The following is a 10,590-nucleotide window of genomic DNA, read 5'->3' on the forward strand; positions in this document are numbered from 1 at the left end:
TTGCCTAGACTAACAGAGGAAGAAATAGATTACCTAAACAACCCCATATCAGAAAAAGAAATTGAGCAAGCCATCAAAGAACTCCCTAAGAAAAATCCCCAGCTCCAGATAGATTCACAAATGAATTCTATCAAACATTCAAAGGAAAACTAATCCCAATATTATACATACTATTTGACAGAATAAGCAAAGGAGGAGTTCTACCAAATTCATTTTACAACACAAATATGACACTGATTCTAAAGCCAGGCAGGTCAAAAACAGAGAAAGAAAACTCTAGACCAATCTCCTTAATGAATGTAGATGCAAAAATCTTAAATAGGATGCTAGCAAAAAGACTCCAGCAAGTCATCACAAGGGTTATTCACTATGACCAGGTAGGATTCATACCAGGAATGCAAGGATGGTTCAATATTACGAAAACCATCCACATAATTGACCATATTAACAAGCAAACCCACAAAAATCACATGATTATCTCAATAGATGCTGAAAAAGCCTTTGACAAAATACAACACCCATTCATATTGAAAACAATAGAAAGTATAGGAATAGAGGGCCTTTCCTAAAAATAATAAACAGTATATATTTAAAACCATCAGCCAACGTCATCTGCAATGGGGATAAACTAGACGCCTTCCCATTAAGATCAGGAGTGAAACAAGGATGCCCATTATCACCTCTATTATTTAACACCCAGCTCTCACTTGTGGCTCCTAGTAGCTGCTAGCATGTGCAGCGGGCACACCCCGGGCAATGGCTTCAACAGGCCGGCTAAACTTTGTGAGGGTAGCCATCGGGTCATAGACCCCTGGTGAACCAAGGCTTTGCTCACTCAGCATGTGAAGACTGCTTTGGCTGAACAGATGGAAGAAACCAATAAGAAGATTCAGTGGCTGAGATGGTGATGCAGCAAAGCACTGTGGAAGGCTTAGGGTGTGTTGGAGCACAAAAGACAACATGGCCATCCAATACAGCTGAAGAAGTCTCCAGGTGTAATGATTTTTTGTGCCACTGGACCCAGGCTTCCAATGCCGAAAGAGTGGGACTGTCTATGTGCATCGACTTTTCCACTTAAATCTCCTTCATGCACATGTGTCTTTGTGCACACTCATCTATACACCATAAATGAAAATGCACAAAGACAATCGTCATCCTCGGTTACCGAGAGACTACTACTACTATTTAACATTGTACTAGAAACATTAGCAGTAGCAATTAGAGAAGAAAAAGAATTTGAATGTATTAAAATTGGCAATGAGGAGACCAAGCTATCACTCTTTGCAGATGATATGATGGTCTACTTAAAGAATCCTAGAGAATCAACCAAAAAGTTAGTCAAAATAATCAACAACTTTAGCAAAGTCACAGGATACAAAATAAACCCGCATAAGTCATCAGCATTTCTACATATCTCTAACCCATTTCAGCAGCAAGAATTAGAAAGAGAAATTCCATTTAAAATCACCCTAGACAATATAAAATACTTAGGAATATACCCGCCGAGACAAACACAGGAAATATATGAACACAACTATGAAACACTCTCCACACAATTAATACTAGATCTAAACAATTTGAAAAACATTGATTACTCATGGGTAGGACAAACTAACATAATAAAAATTGCTATCTTACCCAAATTAATTTACTTATTTAGTGCCATACCCATTGAACTACCAAAAAACTTTTTTACTGAATTATAAAGAACCATAACAAAGTTCATTTGGAAAAACAAAAGATCAAGGATGTCCAGGGAAATCATGAAAAAACATGCAAAGGAAGGAGGACTTGCAGTCCCAGATCTCAAACTATACTATAAAGCAGTGGTCACCAAAACAATTTGGTACTGGCTAAGAGACAGAAAAAAAAAACTGCTGGGAAAATTGGAAGACAGTATGGGAGAGATTAGGTTTGGATCAACATCTCACACTGTACACCAAGATAAACTCAGAATAGTTGAATGACCTGAATATAAAGAAGGAAACTATAGGCAAATTAGGTGAACACAGAATAGTATACATGTCAGATCTTTGGGAAAGGAAAGACTTTAAAACCAAGCAAGAGCTAGAAAAAATTACAAAATGTAAAATCAATAATTTTGATTATTTTATTAATTAATTATTAAATTATTATAAATATATATGAAATATATAAAATAAATAAATATAAAATAAATTATTAAAAATAATTAATTAATAATAATTAATTAAAAAGGTTTTGTACAAACAAAATGAATGCATCCAAAATTAGAAGGGAAGCAACAAAGTGGGAAGCAATCTTCATAGCAAAAACATCTCACAAAGGTCTAATTACTCAAATTTATAAAGAACTAAACCAATTGTACAAAAAATCAAGCCATTCTCCAATTGATAAATGGGCAAGGGACATGAATAAGCAATTTTCAGTTAAAGAAATCAAAACTATTAATAAGCACAGAAAAAGTGCTCTAAATCTCTTATAATCAGAGAAATGCAAATGTAAACAACTCCGAGGTATCATCTCACACCTAGCTGTTTGGCTAACATGACAGCAAAGGAAAGTAATGAATGCTGGATGGCATGTGACAAAGTCGGGATATTAATGCATTGCTGGTGGAGTTGTGAATTGATCCAACAATTCTGGAGGACAATTTGGAACTATGCCCAAAGGGTGCTTAAAAACTGTCTGCCCTTTGATCCAGCCATAGCACTGCTGGGTTTGTACCCCAAAGAGATAATAAGGAAAAAGACATGTACAAAAATATTTTTGGCTGCGTTCTTTGTGGTGGCAAAAAATTGGAAAATGAGGGGATGCCCTTCAATTGGAGAATGGCTGAACAAATTGTAGTATATGTTGGTGATGGAATACTATTGTACTCAAAGGAATAATAAGGTGGAGGAGTTCCATAGGAATTGGAACAGCTTCCAGGAATTAATGCAGAGTGAGAGGAGCAGAACCAGGAGAACATTGTACACAGAGACTGATACACTGTGGTTCAATCGAATATAATGGACTTCTCCATTAGTGGCAATGCATTGATCCTGAACAACTTGGAGGAATCTACAAGAAAAACCACTATCCATATTCAGAGAAAACACTGGGAGTAGAAACACAGAAGAAAAACAACTGCTTGAATATATAGGTTGAGGAGATATGATTTGGGATATAGACTCTAAATGAATATACTAGTGCAAACACCAACAACATGGAAATAGGTTCTGATCAAGGACATAAGTAATACCCAATGAAATTGTGTGTTGGCTGTGGGAAGGGTGAGTGGAGGGAAATAATGCAATTATTGTAACCAAGGAATAATGTCCTAAATTGACTAAATAAATTAATTAAAAATTTTTTAAAAAATAAAATAAAATAGGAAAAGTTCAACTCTAGCATTTTACCTTGTTAAGGGGTCTGAAATAAGGCCTGTTAATTTGAGAATTTGCAGCAGAGATTCCAGAGTGCTTTTCTAAATTTGCACAACATATAGGTTCAGTATAGGCCTAGATTGCAAGATGTAATTGTCCCAAAGTAGTATCAAAAGAATTTAGGAAAGAATGATGGAGCCTGGAAGTAACTATTAACCACAGGAGATTGATTATTTTAACCCTGAGCATGGTTAGAGAAAATTGGCATTTAAGGATGAATTACATTCCAAAGATAATTGGGAAAAAAATGCTATAGAGAAAAATTGGTTATTGGTGCAAGTGGTCCTGAGTATGAACTGCAGGGAGTGCTGAGAGGTTGCTCAGCTGGGTGCCTATAGAAAGAAACTACTGTGTTACACTTGGCAGATTCTATCTGTGGCTGTATATCATTGCCAATATTATATATAGCATTGATATTTCGAATTAGGGGAGCATTTCTCTCTCATTTTAATCCTTTCCCACTTTTCTCCTGTTATGGCAAGTTTTCTATAATCAAATAATGTAGGCAGCCTTAGAGAAACAAGGCCTGAGATATTCAAGTATTTAAGAGGTAGATGAGTAGAAAATTTTTAGCCATTTTAAATAAGCAGATTCAAAAAGGTCCCTTTTCCTAAAACTTTAAATGGAGGAAGAATTCAGGTCAGAAGTACCTGGCAAAATTAAGTGCCAAAAAGGGGTGGAAGCAATACAAATTCTAAGCAACATTTTTGATTTAAAAAAAAAGTGTAGGATTTAAATTACTGTCCAAATATTCACCAGAAGTAAAGGAATAAAAAGGTAATTATCTAACAAAATAAGACCATGTGAGCAAGCTCTTTTTGCCTGTTTAAAAATCCCATTTCAGCAGCTTGCAATCCAGGAAAAGACCAAAAGGCAGGGATACACCAAGCTTATATCCTCCCTGTGTCAGCACATAACATGAGAAGGAGAGTGATGCTGGGAAGATCCTGAAAAATCACTTCTGAAGACCCCTTAAAATGTATTTAAATTTTTAAGTCATTAAATTTTCCAAAGATTGTATACAGGTTGTAACCAATTTGATGGAATCCATTCATCATCATCTATGTGACAATTAACAAAAACAAAAAGAAACAGAAGGCTATTTAGGCAACATGTGACTTTGATGGATCTGGTGACGAACCTAAAATCCATAAGGACCTGTGGTTTTGCCGGAAAGTGTTTGTCCTAAAACACAGTAACAGAAAGTGACATAATGTAACAGAATATATTAGATTACATCAATATGTGAATTTAACAAACAAAATTAAATCTTAAAACAATCAGCAAATACAATATATGTGATAGGATATAGGCACTGAATTCAAGAGTCCTTTTCTCCAGTTCCAACAGCTGCATTACAGAGATTTTTTCACTGTTTTGGAGGGTAACAAACTCAAACAGTTAACATCAATAAGGCAATGGGTTCTGAAAAGGCTTAAAATTCACCTCCAGACTCTTTAAGGTTCCTTTCCCTCCCAAGTGTCATCATCCATCTAGCTTCCTTTGGTCACACTTCCTGGGTTCCCAATACCTACCCTAGGCATAGTGTGGACAAACCCCATATTGGGTATGATGCAGATACTGGGCAGGCCAAAATGACAAAGGGGTATAGGGAAATGAATCTCCCCTCTGAATCTCGAGATTACTCAAGCTATCAACTGCAAAGTATCCAAGAAGTATACCCATGAATGTTAGTAAGAAAAGACATCGTAAAACTATAATGCACTGCTCTTTCATAGACTGGGCCATGCTTGAAATTTTACTTCCTGTCTATAGGTGGTGCTACTCTAGTATGTACTGGTTAAAGTTAAGATGTTTGGAAGAGTAACCTTCCTTCCCCTCCCCACTAGGGATAAAAATGCCCTAGGGTTGTCTTTGCCCCTACACATCCCTCACTAACTTTAATTACTCCTTTAATTAGATAGGTTAAGATAATTTTAGAAAGTTTAATAAGGGACCCCCAAACTATGGCCAACAGGCCACATGCAGCCCCCTGAGATCATTTATCCAGCCCCCACCACACTTCCAGAAGGGGCACCTCTTTCATTGGTGGTCAGTGAGAGGAGCACAGGATGATGATACATCCTGTGCTCCTGGAGTACTGTATGTGGTGGTGCCACAAAGCATGGCATCACTCACATACAGTACTACTTCCAGTGACATAATCATTTGCATGGCACCTTGTTCTGAGAGTAACCAAATGAGAACAAGGCACAGTGCAAAGGATTATGTGGCTGCACAATGAAAGACAGCAACATGGTGAGCGGCAATCTGGGAGAAGGGATTCCGCACTGTGTATACTGCTACCCAGTATAGTGGTGGCAGTGATGGACCTGTGCAAGGTGTAACAGTCCCATCACAGACAGCTCTTCAGCCTCTGCTATCCCAGACAGTGGTATACAGTGTCACAGGCCAGCACCACCTCCAGTATTGTATACACACATCAGATAGTGGTGATCTGGCCTGTGACATCAGCAGTGGACCTCTATTGTGAGAAGCCCACCACTGCCACTGGGTGTTTTATAAGACACTCCCTGTTTTGGGGGGATCAAATTAATATAAGACAGTGTCTTATTTTCAGGGAAACATGGTAGTATAATAGGGGCCATTATGTTGTGCATCTCGTGGAGTATGGGGGCCATTGTACTGTGTAGTAATGTGGGGAGAGACTTTTTTAATAGTCTAGCCCTCCAATAGTCTGAGGGACAATGAACTGGCCCCCTGTGTAAAAAGTTTGGGGACCCCTGGTTTAGGGTTTTAACATCTATGGTGGGGTTAGAAGGTAGTCCCTGATTCCCTTCCCTCCTCCTTTTAGTTAAATAATTTTTTATTTTATAAATATAGCTTGTTTAACCTTTCCTTTTAACTCTCCCATACCATACCTCAGTCCCCCCATCCCCATAGCCTAGAGCATGGAAGACCCCCTGGGTCAGTCAGAATGAGGTTGGGTGGAAAGCATGGATTGGCACTGTGTTCCCCTGCTGAGAAGCAACTAGCACAGGCTTCAGACCCATGTGGTTGTAGGGAGGGGCAGCCCAACTGGAATTTGGATTTCACCCTTCTGGCAAGAAAAAGAAGGTCCTTCCAAACAGCTCTCAGGCCTTTGGGCAAACAGCAGTGGTGGGGAGGGACGGTAGTGACAGCTTGAACAGCAGTAGTTCACAGACAGCAGAAACAGCAAGGATACCCAGGTAATGTCTGGTCAAACCTGGGAGGCAGCAGTGGCAGGAAAACTCTGAAACTCTAAAGAGAGTTCCTGGAACTTGGGGGTAGGAGTACAAGAAAGCCATGGCAAGAGAGAAACATGGCTTTGCAAAACTTACTTACTTCCTATTCTTTACTCACAGGCTTTCTTAAAAGAAAATTAAAGATCTTTTTTACCATAGAGGTTGCCAAAAATGTAGGATTTAAATTACTGTCCAATATTCCATGTTATATTTTATAAAGTTTATTAATAATAATTAGAAGTAAAGAAATATATAGGTAATTATTGTAATAAGGACTTATTTGAATGGTAAATGATAACTAAAGATCAGGGCTATTAATATTCTTCCTTCCTCCCTTCCTCCCTTCTTCTTCCCTTCCTCTCTTCTTCCTCCCTTCACCCTCCCTTCTTCCTCCCCTTCCTATTGATTCTTCTATTGGTTTCTTTAAATCAGTTCAGGGTGAGTTTTATGATGTCTCAAATAAAATGCTCTTTCATCTTCTCTAAATTAAGTAAGGAGTTTATTGGGGAAGAAAGGAAAGATAAGAAGTGGAGGGAAAGAGGGTTTAGGGTTTCCCTAATACTAGAATAAAGTCTTAGGTTGAAGGATGGTGGAATATAGTTCAATTTGGGAAAATGGGCTGGCAGGTCTGGAAGTTCAGTCACTGTATCACAACAGAGCTAATCAAAGAGAGCTGGACTTTTGTCCTTCTTTCTTTCTGTCCCCAAGCCAAGAGCCCCTTCTCCCTTCTGTCTTCAAGGCTAAAGACACAACAGACTTCTTTCTGTCTCCAAGCCAAGAGAGTCCTGACTTTTCTGTCTTCAAAGCCATAGACTTCAAACTTCAGTTGGTCTGATCCCCTTCTTCCAACCATTTCTCCTGGTCACATTCCAAACAGAATGTTCTCATTTGAATGACAGGTCATCAGTCCCAGCTACTCCAGCTCCTGCTGCAAACCATTCCCAATTTCTCACTTCCACATTATCTAACAAAATAATACCACATTATGAAGCTCTTCTTGCTTGTTTAAAAACCCACACTCCAGCAGCTTGCAATCCAGAAGACCGAGAGGCGGGGCTACACCAAATTTATATCCTCCCTATGTCAGCACGTAACTTGAGAAGGAGAGTGGGGTGCTGGGAAAAGTAGTTTTAGGGAACAGAAATTCTAATTACTCACAAAGTTCAAATAGAACACCAAATTGCTTCTCTATACCAATAAAGTTTATGCATCTTGGAGCTTCAAGTCAGGAAACAGTGAGATAAGGAAACCTTTGTGACTAGGAATGCTAATGAAATCACCTATAGACTAGGCCTAAGTTCAAAGGTAAATGTACCCTTATTGCTAATGAATAGATACTCAGGAAATTGAAAAGTGTACCCAAAATTAATCTAGTAAGGATGGAACCCAGTTAAATTAGGAGATCCAGTGATACTGCCACAAGAAGAGAATTATTTCCAAAATATTTTTATCTACAGACTTTTTGCTTTGGCTGTGACCCAGTTGCAATATTATTTCTTTCATACAAGAGTTACAGGGATTAAAATAATGGCAAAGAGGAGTAAAAAAGGTCTAAGCCATTTAAGCCTAGTTGTGGAGTGCTTAGGGCATGATGGAGCACAAAAGACAACACAGCCATCCAATGCAGCTGAAGAAGTCTCCAGGTGTAACGACTTTTCATGCCAATGGACCCAGGCTTCCAATGCTGAGAGAGTGGGACTGTCTCTGTGCATCGACTTTTCCACTTAAATCTTCATGCACAGGTGTCTTTGTGCACAAAAACGCACAAAGACAATCGTCATCCTCAGTTTGAGAGACAACCAACATAGTTGTTAAATAAGTAGTTAAAAGTGAAAGAAAACAGGTTTCTTAAATCCCCTGCATCTCAACTTTCCCAAAGTGGGGTGTGAGAGGTTTGAAACTATGGGAAGTTAGAAGCATTTTTAATTTTGAGAATTTTTTAATTTGACTTTTAAGATTGTTTTAAGGCTGATATTGTCATGTAGTCATTTTAATAGGGTTTTGGAGATTTTATAATGGGACACTTAATTAGAATTTTACTTATTATTAGCTGATATTTTTATTTTTGGCCACAAGCAGTGAGGAGGACCATCAGCTGATGTTCCAAGTATTGGTTTAAGAAGCAGTGTCAAGTTATATTGGAAGGACTGATAGAATTTAACTGTAATAGATAATATTGAGGGGGTATATTTGATGGGTAAATGAGAACAAATAAATCAAGTAGTTATCTTCTTTTGCCTACTCTCCTCCCTCTATACCTTCCTTCCTCCCTTTTCCTCCCTCTTCTTTAGTCTCCCTTCTGTAACAATTAAAAGAGTGGGAGCCATAAACTATAGAATTAAAATAGTATGTGGCTTAAACTGTAATAATTAAAATGGTTGATCTTATAAACTGTAGTGAATTAAAATGGTGGAAGATATAAATTGTGATAGATATAAGTAAGGGTAAGTAAATTTGACCGCTGAAAATATGTTTCACTACAGTGCCTTGGTTTTTAAATCAAACATAAGGTGGTTGCCAGGGAATATATTCCCAAATTATGAATATGCCCAAATCAACTGGGTTTTATAGAGAATTTACTTAATAATACAATGAGGAATTAAAGAAAGAGAGAAAGAGTAAGAAAGGAATAAGTATGAAGGGCCTTAAGCCAACATGGCCTAGACCTGAGTCTTAAGAGAGAGAGAATCAGTCAGTTTTTTATCACTCACCACAACATTTGTCTTAAGCAAGGGTGTCTGGGGAACAGAGTCTCCTCAGAGGGAGTTCCAGCCAGAGTCAGCCTCCCAAGGGACTTCTTCTCAAGAGATCTTCAAAGGGTCTCCTCCAAAAGGATATATCTCCAAGGACCTAAGGATCTAAGGAACTCCAAGCCTCCAAGGATCCCTTGCTCAAGAGATTCCTTTTCTTATATAGGAGGTTTTTTCCTATGTCACCTCCCCTAAGTTCTTCCATCTACCAATCACCGTAGATGTTTTCTAAAAGACAGCCCATCTGAATTCCTGCTAAGTCGACTAATCCCCTCAGTAAGTCTGAACCAGAGAAAACACAGCTGAGTCAACTAATCTCATTAAGAAAAAACTTGCCCGACCCTTTTAGCATCCTATTAGCATACCTAGCATCCCATTGTATCAATTCTAAAAAACAGGCATGGCTCAAAGAACTCCTTGCCTTATTATAAGCATGAGTCCAAGTACTTTCATTGTTTAGCAAGGAGTTTTCTCCCCTAAAGCAGTCTTAAGTACAGGTGGAGTAGAGGTCCTCCCATAGCAAGGAGTTTTCTCCCCTAAAGCAGTCTTAAGTATGGGTGGAGTAGAGGTCCTCCCATTTCTGATCCTGGCGAGTTCTCACATCAAAATGGGGAATGTTTCCCAGTAGGGAATTTGTTCTAATGGAGGATTCCTCAATGTGGAAATTTTTAACATTCACAAGTCTGAGAAATTTCAAGATTTACACTTCCTCTTCTCTTCTTCCCTTCAGCTTTCCCTTCCCCTGTTCTTATTCTGGTTTTCTAAATCAGTCAAGGTGAGTGAATGATGTTTCAAATGAAAATACTCTCTATCTTCTTTTATCTCAAGTAAGGGTTTATTTGGGGGAGACAGGAAATATGGAGGATGGAGGTAAGAGGCTTGGGGGTTTCCCTAATTCTATAGTCTGAGATTGGAGGATATTGAGGGAAATGGTTGAAAGGTCTAGTATCTCAGTCACTATTACCAACAAAGCAAGTCAGGGAGATATGGACTATTATCCTTTCTTCTTCTTCTGCTTTCAAAGTCATCAGACCACCTCCAGCTTGATTATCCCAAGTCCCAGAGATAAACCCAGCTTCTTCCTTCCCTGATTCAAAGTCAATCAGAAAATCAGTCAGGTCCTTGATTCAAAGGCATCCACCATTAGCCAATACCAGAATTCATTCACCAGTTGGCTTGGCTCCAAACTGCCTTTCCCAATAACAT

This window comes from Monodelphis domestica, chromosome 4 (assembly GCF_027887165.1).
Source record: "Monodelphis domestica isolate mMonDom1 chromosome 4, mMonDom1.pri, whole genome shotgun sequence".
In the NCBI taxonomy this organism is placed as follows: domain Eukaryota; kingdom Metazoa; phylum Chordata; class Mammalia; order Didelphimorphia; family Didelphidae; genus Monodelphis; species Monodelphis domestica.